This window comes from Theropithecus gelada, chromosome X, assembly GCF_003255815.1.
Source record: "Theropithecus gelada isolate Dixy chromosome X, Tgel_1.0, whole genome shotgun sequence".
Classification (NCBI taxonomy): Eukaryota; Metazoa; Chordata; class Mammalia; order Primates; family Cercopithecidae; genus Theropithecus; species Theropithecus gelada.
In genome coordinates, this window is record NC_037689.1 from 137,972,988 (window position 1) to 137,976,955 (window position 3,968).

Sequence of the window (3,968 nt, forward strand, 5' to 3'; positions counted from 1 at the left end):
CATAGGCAATCAAAGCAAACATAGACAAATGGGATCACATCAAGTTTAAAAGCTTCTGCACAACAAAGGATACAATCAGCAAAGTGAAGAGACAACCCACAAAATGGGAAAAAATATTTGCAAACTACCCATCTGACAAGGCATTAGTAATGGGAATATACAAGGAGCTCGAACAAATCTATAGGAAAAAGTCTAATAATGTGATAAAAAACGGGCAAAAGATTTGAATAGACATTTCTCAAAAGAAGATGTATGAATGGCAAACAGGCATATGAAAAGGTGCTCAACATCGTGATTATCAGAGAAATGCAAATCAAAACTACAATGAGATATCATCTAATCCCAGTTAAAACGGATTGTATCCAAAAGACAAGCAATAGCAAATGCAGGCGAGGGTGTGGAGAAAAGGGAACTCTTGTACACTGTTGGTGCCAATGTAAATTAGTGCAACCACTGTGGAGAACAGTTTGGAGGTCCCTCAAACAACTAAAAAGAGAGGGAAATGTCGACTGTGCTGGTGGGAATAGACATGCCTGCAGTGAAGAAGCAGAAGCTGAGCAGTGACGAGACCAGCAACCCTCACCTCTCTGGAGAGGAGAATGATGACGCTGTCAGTAGAAAGTGGTACAATCACTGAACACCCTGATACACCTATAAACATGCCAAATGCACCTGGAAGGCAAAGTTGGGGAAAGGGAAAATGGAAGTCAAAGAAATGCAAATATGTTTTCAAATGTGTAAATAGTCTCAAGGAAGATCATAACCAACCACTGTTTGGAGTTCAACTTAATTGGCACGGTAAAGAAGATCCATTACTGTTAGGAACTGTGGGAAGCAACAGAGTTACCTTGTGTGAATGTCATTGACAAGGAGAAATTCGGTTGTTGCCATCTTACATGGATGCTGATGCTGATGAAAACTTTTACACTTGTGCATGGACCTATGATAGCAATAGAAGCATAACTGGGATGATTAATCCCATAACAATCCAGTGTAAAAAGCACTATGTTGGCCGTGGAAATGCTATCAATGAGCTGAAATTCCACCCTAGAGATCCCAATCTACTCTTGTCAGTAAGTAAAGATCATGCTTTATGATTATGGAATATCCAAATGGACACACTGGTGGCAATATTTGGAAGCATAGAAGGGCACAGAGTTGAAGTTCTAAGCCCTGGTTGTGATCTTTTGGGTGAAAAAATAAAGTCCTGTGGTATGGATCACTCAAACTTTGGTGGATTGATTCAAACAGAATGATAAATTCAATTAAGAAATCTTATGATTATAACCCAAATAAAACTTACAGGCCATTTAATTATCAGAAAATCAATTTTCTGATTTTTCTATCAGAGACATACATAGGAATTATGTTGATTGTGTGTGGTGGTTAGGTGATTTGATACTTTCTAAGTCTTGTGAAAATGCAGTTATGTTGGAAACCTGGCAAAATGGAAGGTGATGTAGATACAATTCAACCTGGCAAGTCTAATGTGACTATTCTTGGGTGATTTGATTGTAGCCAGTGTGATATTTGGTACATGAGATTTTCCATGAATTTCTGGCAAAAGATGCTTACACTGGGCAATCAAGTTGGAAAACTTTATGTCTGAAATTCAGAAGTATAAAATCCTCATAAAGCCAAATGTACAACACTAACTCATCATAAATGTGATGCTGCTATTCAACAAACCAGTTTTAGCAGGGATAGCAGCGTTCTTATAGTTGTTTGTGATGATGCCAGTATTTGGCACTGGGTTTGACTTTGATAAAATGCTTTCACCGAATCAAAATTAGAGTGTATTGTCTGTGTAAAATAGAATTGATGTAGTTTGCTAGTAAGGGCGCATAGAGCATTGAGAGTTGTCTTTCGGCATTCAATCAGGTTGAGCTGAATGTGGTGATGTTTACACTGTTTACATTCTTTGTACTGTCTTCCTGCTCAGATTCTACTGCTTTCTAATAAAAATTTGTTTTGTAAAGCTGTGTGTTACTTTTGTTATTTTCACTGTGATGAAAAAAAAAGTTGAAAGTGTCACTATAAAGCAACCACACAAACAAGCCAACATCATAACCAGCTAACAACAAAATGACAAAATCAAATCCACACATATCAATACTAACCTTGAATGTAAATGAAATAAATGCCTCACTTAGAAGGAACAGAGTGGCAAGCTGGATTAAAAACCAACCAACAAACAAACAAACACACACAAGACCCAATGCTATGCTATCTTCAAAAGACCCATTTCACATGTTATGACACCCAGGGGCTCAAAATAAAGGGATGGAGGAACATCTACCTAGCAAATGGAAAACAGAAAAAAGCAGGGGCCGCAATCTTAATTTCAGACAAAACAGACTTCAAACCCACAAAGACCAAAGAAGGGCATTACAAAATGGTAAAGTGTTCGATTCAACACAGAGACATAACTATCTTAAAGATATATTATATATTAAAGGGCACCCAAATAGGAAGAAAGGAAGTAAAAGTATTTTTGTTTGCAGATGACATGATTTTACATCTAGGAAATCCCATTGTCCTAGCTCAAAACCTCCTTCAGCTGACAAACAACTTCAGAAATGTTTCAGAATACAAAATCAAGGTGCAAAAATCACTAGCATTTCTATACGCCAACAACAGCCAAGCTGAGAGCCAAATCAGAAAGGCAATCAATCCCATTCACAATTGCCACAAAAGAATAAAATACCTAGGAATACAGCTAACCAAGGAGGTGAAATATCTCTGCAATCAGAAGTACAAAACACTGCTCAGAGAAATCAGAGAAGACACAAACAAATGGAAAAACATTCCGTGCTCATGAAGAGGATGAATTAATATCATTAAAATGGCCATACTGCCCAAAGCAAATTACAGATTCAATGCTATTCCTATAAAGCTACCAATGACATTCTTCACAGAACTAGAAAAAAAAGAAAAAAATTATTGTAAAATTCATATGGAACCAAAAAAAAAAAAAAAAAAAAAACCTAATAGCCAAAGCAGTCCTAAGCAAAAATAACAAAGCTGGAGGCATCAAGTTATCCAACCTCAAACTATACCGCAGAGCTACAGTAACCGAAACAGCATAGTACTGGTACAAAAACATGCACTTAGACCAATGGAACAGAATAGAGAGCCCAGAAATAAGGCCACACATATGGTCATTTTCACAATATTGATTCTACCCATCCATGAGCATGGAATGTGTTTCCATTTGTTTGTGTCATCTATCATTTCTTTCAGCAGTGTTTCATGGTTTTCCTTGTAGAAGTCTTTTACCTCCTTGGTTAAGTATATTCCTAAGTAGTTTATTTTATTTTTTGCAGCTATTGTAAAAAGGATTGACTTCTTGATTTGATTCTTAGCTTGGTTGCTGTTGGTATATAGCAAAGCTACTAATTTGTGTGTATTAATTTTGTATCTTGAAACTTTGCTGAATTCTTTGATCAGTCCTAGGAGCTTTTTGGATGAGTCTTTAGGGTTTTCTACGTATATGATCATATCATCAGCAAACAGTGACAGTTTGCCTTCCTCTTTATGGATTTGGATGTCCTTTATTTCTTTCTCTTGTCTAATTGCTTTGGCTAGGAATTCCAGTACAATGTTGGGTAGAAGTGATGAAAGTAGGAATCCTTGTCTCATTCCAGTTCTCAGGGGGAATGCTTTCAACTTTTCCCCATTCAGTATAATGTTGGCTGTGGGTTTGTCATAGATGGCTTTTATTACCTTAAGGTATGTCCCTTGTATGCCAATTTTGCTGAAGGTTTAATCATAAAAAGTTGCTGGATTTTGTCAAATGCTTTTTCTGCATCTATTGAGATGATCATGTGATTTTGTTTTTAATTCTGTTTATATGGTGTATCACATTTATTGACTTGTGAATGTTAAAACATCCTTGCATCCCTGGTATGAAACCTACTTGATCATGGTGAATTATCTTTTTGATATGCTATTGGATTCTGTTAGCT

The 3,968-nt window shown here is 36.6% G+C and overlaps 1 pseudogene; it reads left to right on the forward strand.

Moving 5' to 3' along the window:
- The first annotated feature begins 529 nt into the window (after positions 1 to 529).
- Positions 530 to 1,967, forward strand: LOC112616074 (annotated as a pseudogene).
- Positions 1,968 to 3,968: the final 2,001 nt, after the last annotated feature.